This window comes from Solanum pennellii, chromosome 7 (genome assembly GCF_001406875.1).
Source record: "Solanum pennellii chromosome 7, SPENNV200".
Classification (NCBI taxonomy): Eukaryota; Viridiplantae; Streptophyta; class Magnoliopsida; order Solanales; family Solanaceae; genus Solanum; species Solanum pennellii.
Window position 1 is genome coordinate 69,269,664 of NC_028643.1, and position 8,848 is coordinate 69,278,511.

An 8,848-nucleotide genomic window follows, 5' to 3' on the forward strand; every position below is an offset into this window, starting at 1 on the left:
TATATATATATAATATATATATATATATATATAGAGAGAGAGAGAGAGAGAAGCAGTTTGGGCCTTTTGTGCCCAAACTGCTGCTGATTTGGTCCTCTTTGGGTCTAAATTGCTGCTGACTTGAGCCAAATTTCAGTGTATACAGAAAACTGTATTTAGTGTATACAGGCTTGTATAGCAGCCCCTTCCCTGCATTTTTTGCTTTCGTTTGCCCTCTATTTCAGCTTCCCTCCCTTCCACTCAGAGGAATTCAACTTGATGAAATGCAAGGAATTAGTCCAGAAGTGGACTTGAATTGGTATCACATGCAAGGAAAATAAAATATAAAGATTAGAATAATCGAAAGGATCTTTAAAACTAAGTGTTTGTTGCTTACACATTAATTACACGAGAATGTTGAGATATACTACCATGAATATTATACCGAAAATCAAACAAATACACCCATTTTTCTAGAGAAAGATATTTCCTAATTTTATACTTAAAGAAAATAAATTCCCATGGGAAAGCTCCAAGATCAGGACCATTATCTTAACTAGGATAAACACAATTCAAACAACAAACAACAATACATGGAAACTAATCACAAGAAAAGTAATATAAAATATAACTTAGGCTAATACAAATTAGATTGAGATTAAGAAAGAAAAATAGGCTGGCTTTAATATTCAACAAATCATAAAGACTTAGCCACTGACTACTATCCTGACACTCTATTTGCAACCAACAATAACACAATCATTTGATTCAACCCAATAGAAACACTAAATCATGAGTTGGAACTTGCCCCTCGAGAACAGATATTAGACACATCTATTGTATTGAGGCAGTGACTCGAAACAAAAAAGAAATAGCTAAGATTTATGCTTACATTTGCACCCTTTTGACAAAAGTTCAGATACATTCACAACTAAAAAAACGTTAAAAACAATCGAAAAGAAAAGCATATTAATTCATCATGAAGATATGCATTGACTCAATCAATCTCACAAACTACATCAAAACCCGAAAGAACATTTACAATCCACCTCACAAGTAACAACTCCATATTTTGCATCGAAATGAATACTAGCTACCACATAGTTAACCAAACTCACGATCAATTTAAGGATATTAATAAACAAATGCATCTTACAAGAAACTTGGATCATGCTAATGAAACAACAACAACAACTAGAAAGAGAGGACATGGCATTAATTGCCACTTTGGACATTAGCCAAAGCCATGAGTGCAAAACCTGAGGAAGAACCATCATAAACAAGGAACTTGAAAGAAGGCTAGAGCTAGAAATGGACTCAAGTCGAGAAGAAAAATTCTACATTTATACTAATTTATTTGCGAGTAAAAGACTAGAGAAAAAAAGAGATCAAATAAGCGTAAACATAGAAGCAAAGAATCAGCAACACTAAACAGATAGCAACAACATATCACGAGAAAATCCAAATTTGACACCATCTTGAAACCCATGAAAACAAGCAGAAAATACAATACATGGCAAATTCCAACTGTAATAAGGCCCAAAAACATTTCAAGATAAAAAGCAACACACATGAGAGATGAGAGTGTTACATAGGACGGAAGTTATTCTGACTGGAATGAACGATCTACCTCCGGTGAGCTGAAGTGAAACTCCGACAGACTCCGATGGAAAACAAAAAAACGAGAAGGAAGACCCCGAATCCAGACTCTGAATTTTTAGTGTATAAGTCAGGAACGCTAATAACCCAAATCATGTCAACAAACAAAGTATTGAGCACACAAGCTACTGATCCAAACAAGTTCATCAAAAGAATAAATCCTAGTTGTATAAACAAATTGGCTACTTAATGTACTATCGATGAGTATTATGAATGATTAGCATTATAAACCAAAGAATCCCATCATCTTCCAGGTTCCAAGAAGCAAATAAATAAAACGATGTAAGGCAGATTTATGCTTATATTTACACCCCTTTGACGATAATTGCAGTGGAGAAATCAAACGATATTTGCAGACTAAAAAAATGTTAAAAACAATTGAAGCAAAGCATATTAATTCATCTTGAAGATATGGATTGACTAAATCAATCTCCGAAACTATCAAAAAACCCGAAAGAATTCTATTTACAATCCAACTAACAAGTAACAGCTCCATATTTTGCAGAAAATACAGATAAACGAGCAGAAAATACAAACATGATTGGAAAATAAAGAATGAGAGATGAAGTGAGAGTATTGCATCCGGAACGAGCTGAAGTGAAATTCCGGTGGACAACAAACAAACGAGAAAGAACACTAACTCTTTCTGTATGCTGATTCTCTGTGTTTTCCCATCTCAAACAATGAAGAAGAAAGAGGGGAAAATCAAATTTGTAACGGATAGAAACTGGGTGTGATTTGAACGGAAGTCAATATTTGTAAAGGATTCCCCCAAATCGAAGCGAATTTCATACTTAGGAATTGAAATTCCTAACGGATAGAAATTTGAATGAAAGCCAAAATCACAACGAGATATGAATCACAACGGATTCCCCCAAATCGAAGCGAATTTCATACTTAGGAATTGAAATTCCCAACGGATAGAAATTTGAATGAAAGCCAAAATCACAACGAGATATGAATCACAACGGATTCCCCCAAATCGAAGCGAATTTCATACTTAGGAATTGAAATTCCCAACGGATAGAAATTTGAATGAAAGCCAAAATCACAACGAGATATGAATCACAACGGATTCCCCCAAATCGAAGCGAATTTCATACTTAGGAATTGAAATTCCCAACGGATAGAAATTTGAATGAAAGCCAAAATCACAACGAGATATGAATCACAACGGATTCCCCCAAATCGAAGCGAATTTCATACTTAGGAATTGAAATTCCCAACGGATAGAAATTTGAATGAAAGCCAAAATCACAACGAGATATGAATCACAACGGATTCCCCCAAATCGAAGCGAATTTCATACTTAGGAATTGAAATTCCCAACGGATAGAAATTTGAATGAAAGCCAAAATCACAACGAGATATGAATCACAACGGATTCCCCCAAATCGAAGCGAATTTCATACTTAGGAATTGAAATTCCCAACGGATAGAAATTTGAATGAAAGCCAAAATCACAACGAGATATGAATCACAACGGATTCCCCCAAATCGAAGCGAATTTCATACTTAGGAATTGAAATTCCCAACGGATAGAAATTTGAATGAAAGCCAAAATCACAACGAGATATGAATCACAACGGATTCCCCCAAATCGAAGCGATTTCATACACGCGCTGGGCTGTATTTGGTTCTATTGTTGATGGGCTTGGAACTGATATGGGCCAACCAAATTTAGAATTTTAATTAAGCCGATCAATTCGGCTAAATATTGAATAACACATATTAATATAAATTAATTAATGAGATTCTAAATCTTTTAAAAATTAAAATAATTAACTTAATTATAAACTAGTTAACTTAAAATATAAACTATTTAATTAAGTAAACTAATTAGATAAATATTTAAATAAAATAAAATCTTTCTAAGACAATTTTAAAATATTCATAAAATGTACTAATTATATAAAATATATATATTATTTAAAAATTATAAAAATGACAAAAAAAATATTTTTAAGTAACTTAAAAAATATTTTTGAATTTTATAAAGTCAATTGAAATTTAAAAAGTTCGATGATTAATTTAAAAAGTAACTATGCTAGCTAGGTGATTGTATATATTTAGATCTCTACATTTTTTGTGCCAAATGAAGGCTGGAGCAAATGGTATCATAATACTTTTTAACCATTAAAAGAACACTTCACTCAAACTCAAACCCCAAATCACTTCACTTGATTTTCTAAACTGATTTTTACCCAGTATCTTCGATCATTTCTCATGAAATTCCAAGACAGAAACAACCCCCCAAAAAAAATCACAAAATCCACCTACATTTTCCTCCTTCCATTCACAAATTTAAGCAAGAAACCCCATAACCAACATACAAAAGAACATATCATTGAACCAGTAATAAAAAGAAACACAAAGAAAAAGAAAAGCCCAGTACTCTAATTACCTTACTCAACAAAAAGTACGCATTATCAAGCCAATTATACAAATAAAGAACAAAATCTAAGAAACACTTACGAGTTTAGGGGAATGAGAAATCGAGTTACGATATGATACGTTCATAAGATGATACATGAACTACAAAGTCCAAATAGTAGCTAAATAGAAAGCCATATCCAAATTTTGAAGTGGAATACACAATTCAAGGTCACGTAAAAACAGAATTAGCCATTTTCTCAATCAATTTTACATGAAACATTAACCATTCTACTTATTTAATCGAAGAAAGAAAACCCCCCAAAAAGAAATCACAAAACCCACCTGCATTTTCCTTCCATAAACAAATTTTACTCAAGAAACCCCATAACCAACAAACAAAGAAGTGAATCATCAAAGATAAAAAAAACCAGTACCCCAACTATTTTCCATAATAAAGAGAGATCAAAATCAGAGAAAGACTCACAAGTTTGGAGGATGAGAAATCGAGCAGAGACAATTGTATTCAGTTTTCCAATCTGTGACCAAAAACAGAGAAAGCCATTGCTTGTCTCTTCGCCTTCTCTTAGTTGTCGTCTCCAAGAAAACGAAGAAGAAAGTTACTATAATACATATGCGATTTGAATTGACCGTTAGGAGCGGACAACGGAAGAGGGGGCTAATTTGAATTCTAGAGAGTGATTTTTTCTTTCTTTCTTAATTGACAAATATTTTATAAAATTTATCATTTTTGCTCATCTTAGGTCTCACTTATTTGAGAAAAAAAAAGTTCATAAATGTTATTCTTTTATTTAAAAATTTATTTCTTAAAGATAGTTTTTGAAAAATTATAATTTCTTTTTTAATATTTCTTAATACTTTTGTTCAATCAATTTACGTAAATTATATAAACTGAAACTGAAGTTATTAATATAATTCCGGTTGACACTCTACAAACATTTTATAAATAGTTGATTTATACTCGTTTTTTGAGATTTTATTTATTTTAATATAATTTCAAAAATGAAATTGTACGCATTGTTATTCTTGGAGTTAATTTCCGTCTGCATACAAAAATTATTTTGGGTGAGCACAAGGAAAAACTCCATGGGTAATAAAAAATAATTTAACTTTTGTTGGTGTGACATTTTAATATTAAAAAAATTATATATTATATGTCACATTATATATCATGTTATGTCTATGGACATTACATTTGTATCTCTGTACTCTCATCAATTGTGGAAGAAAATGGTTATTAGTTTTTAGTAACTTATGTAACCATCAACTCTTCATTTCATCCATTATTCTATATTTATGTCTTTTAACTTATGTAACATTTGAGTCATTCATATGACAAATTTACTACCCACTATCTCCTATTCATTGCAAGGAAGAATTCATCACCTATAAATAGTGTAGTCCTCATTTGTGTTGAAGAGAGGAGAAGAAACAAGATAAGTACAAGAAAATATAGAGTGAAAAAGATGAGTAGTATTATATTGAGGTTAGTGTAGTGAAAGAGAGTTGAAACATAGAAAATATTCGGAGTCTTCAAATATATTCACTGTACAAAAGAGAGTATTATATGTTGAAGGAAGGTGTTCTTTTGTGGAGCTTTGGACTCTTCAACTAATCTGGAGTTGTTTGAATTATACACTGTTGTTGGGTTGTCGTATCCTGGAAGGGACAAGTCAAGAGTTATACTGCTGGATCGATGTAGATTATGCCGCAGTGGGCTTGAATCTTCTTAAAGAGAGCGAGATATCCGTGCCTCAGCCTAAAGATTAATATATTCATTTTGTTCAATTTATTTCAACTGTAATATTTTATATTTGTGGTATATTACACCAACAACTTTTAACCTTAGTGAAATAATTCATAGTCAGATAAAATCTAAGATTTTTTTTATACCACAAATTTCAAAAATATTATTTTAAATAATTATTAATGTTAAATTAAACGATACCATATCAATTGAGACAAAATAATGTTGTATATATAGCACGACATTTTGTTATATGATTTGAATTGACACTTCAACAAATGGAGAAAGTTTTGTCATTATTGTTGGTCCTTGTTCTTTAAGATGTTCAAAAAGTAATAATTCAAAATATTTACCCAATTAAGATGCTAAAATAGCTATATCTGAACATTGTTTTGCCAATAAAATAGAAATAAATATATGTAGGTTCTCTCTACTTTGAAAAAGTAATAATTCAAACAAGGAAGAAACTTATTCATATTGGGTGTTTATATCACAATGCAATTTTCATTATTACACGATTTTTTGAAGTAAAGTGAACTATAAATTTAAATACATATCATGCATGTATTGACTTGATGTATACACCCAGTGTGAATACGTTTTACCCTTCAACCAATGTTGATTCAATAAATTGCTAGTAGTAATTTGTTAAGTAGTAGACATATGTTTCAATTTATTTGTATTTTTTTTGTTTATTTTAAGATATTTTTTTTACAAATCTTTAATTTCAATTTTTTCACGTGAAATATTTTGAGACTACAAAATTTAAAGACATTTTGATATAACCTACGTATTTCAACTTTAAGACCGTAAGATCAAAATTATTTTCTTAAATTTTGTGTCAGGTTAAAATCAATAACATTGAAACTATAAAACTATTGTACACTTGCTGCATAGACGAAAAAATGGCAAAGAAAATATTTTATTTTTAAGATAGGTTTAAAATACACATTTAAATTAAGAGCTGATATAGTGTAGACAAAACCAAAATTCTAACCTTTTGAATATTTGATTTGCATTTCGAAATCAAGTATTTTCAAATTTTGTTCAAATTTTTAAAGTTTTGTCTCTTATCTTAATACTAATTGCAATACTCACACCAACTTTTTTAAAAATCCTCATAAAGGTTTTTCTCCAGAAAAAAATATTTGGGTGATCCGAGGCTGGATCCATTGATTAGCACACGAAAACTGAGGAACTTGTATAATTCCTAAGAAATGACATGAAAATGCAAAAAATATGCATTAGAATTATGTGAGTATTGCGTAGAGCCTTGAGGTCCCCCCCACCCCCGCTCCCCCCCCCAAGCTTGAAATATGTGAGTTTTTTTTTCCTTCTTTTTATTTATTTTATTTCATGTGTGCTGCAGAATTGCTTATAGATCGCTGTGCTGCAGCTATGGGTTGCAGCGGAACCGGTAATTCCCGGTTATCGGATTGGTCCATCCCGGTCCGTTCCGGTACCAGTTAGTTCTGATATAGACCGGTTCATTTCGGTTCCGGGACAAGTAACGAGAAAATCGGGATTTACCGGTCCCTCCCGGTTCCGGAAATTACTGATCCGTTATCGGTCCGGTCCGGTCAATTTTTATTTTTTATTTTTTTTAAATCTATCTGTTTATAGCCGTTGGGTAACGGCTAGTGGGCCCTCCAATGGCTATTTGACCCAAATTTCAGCCAATTACACTTCTACCCCACCCCAAACTTTTTCAATACCCTAATATTTTAAAAATTACACTTTAACCCTTTTTTCACTTATAATTACCCCTAAATTTCATTCTAATATATAATATCTTAAATTTCGGTGTTGCCTTATTTGGTCTTTGGAAATTGGATTTGGAGCTTCAAAATTAAACTTTCAACTTTCCACGTTCGGCTTTCGGCGGCCATAAATGTCTATTTTTTTAAGTAGACGTTCGGTACATCCGTTCCAACTTTTATTTATATTTAAATAATTATTTATTTATTTTGTGATTTATTATTTGCATTACATTTTTCGTATTATATATAATCTCACGTTTAATATTTTAATATGGATTTTGGTAAAAATATTGTTCAAAAAGGAAAGGGGAAAAAATTGCATTGGAGCGTGTAAAAAATATGTGTAACTTTACATCCTCCGATAATGCAAAAACCGGTAGTTCTTCTAAATCAAAAACTAAAAAATCTACTATATTAATAATAAATACGGATGATTATACACATGTTGATGATACGATTATACACATGTTGATGATACGATTTTTAATATTGATAGTAATTCAGGATTAGATCCTTATCATGAACATTTACAACGTCGCTTTGGTAATTTTGATGAGGATTTGCCTAGTGATAATGATATTGATAATTATACTGATACGCCTACTTTTGATGATGATGATGATGATGATTCTGAGCCACCTACGGCTACTAATACTCCCAGTCCCTCTCCCTTTCATTGTCCTGCCCCTGTTCCCCCCGTACATTCTAGGCCGAAGGTAGAACGTGCTAAAAATCGATTGTTTGGCAATTTATGACACAAAACGAAGATAAAAATACAAGATATTTGTAATAAATGTAAACATAGATTAAATCAAAAAACGTTTGGTAAATCTGGCGGGACGGGACATTTGAGTAGTCATTTATTGTCTTGTTGTAAAAATGAATTTTTGCATGCTAAAGCGGTAGCGGAAGCTAAAAAAACGGTACCCCCCTTCCTGAAAATGTAAGAGTAGGCGGATCTAACATGGTACAAACACAATTAAATCACTCTAATGTTTTTGGCTTCAGTTTACCACTTTCATATAGTAGAGAAAAAGATCTTGAAGAACTAGCTAAAATGATATGTGTTATGGGTTTGCCATTTAGTTTTGCTGATAATCCCTGTTTTTTACATTATATTCAAATTGTATATAATCCAATTTTAAAGGTTTTGCTAGAAATACAATAAAAAATGTTGTATTTGATTATCATGCACAACATTTTCAATATCTCCGTTCTTTATTTTATAATGCTTGTAAAATAGCTATTATTTCTAATATGGGCAGTAGTGTAAACGGTAATGATTATTTGACTGCTACTGTACATTGGA

The 8,848-nt window shown here is 31.5% G+C and overlaps 1 long non-coding RNA gene across 1 annotated transcript; it reads right to left on the minus strand.

Annotated features, from left to right (window-relative positions):
- Positions 1–15: 15 nt before the first annotated feature.
- LOC114077869 lies at positions 16–3,292 on the minus strand. The gene is made up of 3 exons (XR_003579162.1): positions 2,280–3,292; positions 1,571–1,688; positions 16–289 (listed from the first exon to the last, which is right to left on the minus strand). It is a non-coding gene; the product is annotated as an uncharacterized LOC114077869 (long non-coding RNA).
- Positions 3,293–8,848: the final 5,556 nt, after the last annotated feature.